Here is a 339-nt window from a genome sequence, read left to right as displayed (position 1 = left end):
ACGTGAAAGCTCCGACCACAAGACAGTGACTCCGTGGCGTTACTCAGGCTGCATATATGTGACGTCATTTCTTCTTTTTGAAATATTTCCTCGTACATAAATATAACAAAATTAGGGGTGGCATAACATTCCAGAAATTGTATTTCGTCGATCTTGGTATCTCCTGAAATATAATGATCACAGAAGAACTTGCTGTCTCGAATGATTGCATTTTTTTCTGGTACAGGAATAACTGACTTACAGAAATTGATAAACAAGCAATCTGTAGCAATGCAACCTTGTTGATCAAAAGCAGCTCTATATCCGTATTTAGTTCAAGTGTCAAGCATTACTTTTTAA

The sequence above is a fragment of the Penaeus monodon genome, chromosome 23, assembly GCF_015228065.2.
Source record: "Penaeus monodon isolate SGIC_2016 chromosome 23, NSTDA_Pmon_1, whole genome shotgun sequence".
Classification (NCBI taxonomy): domain Eukaryota; kingdom Metazoa; phylum Arthropoda; class Malacostraca; order Decapoda; family Penaeidae; genus Penaeus; species Penaeus monodon.
The sequence above is the reverse complement of the archived record's forward strand: the minus strand, read 5'-3'. Positions refer to the sequence as shown.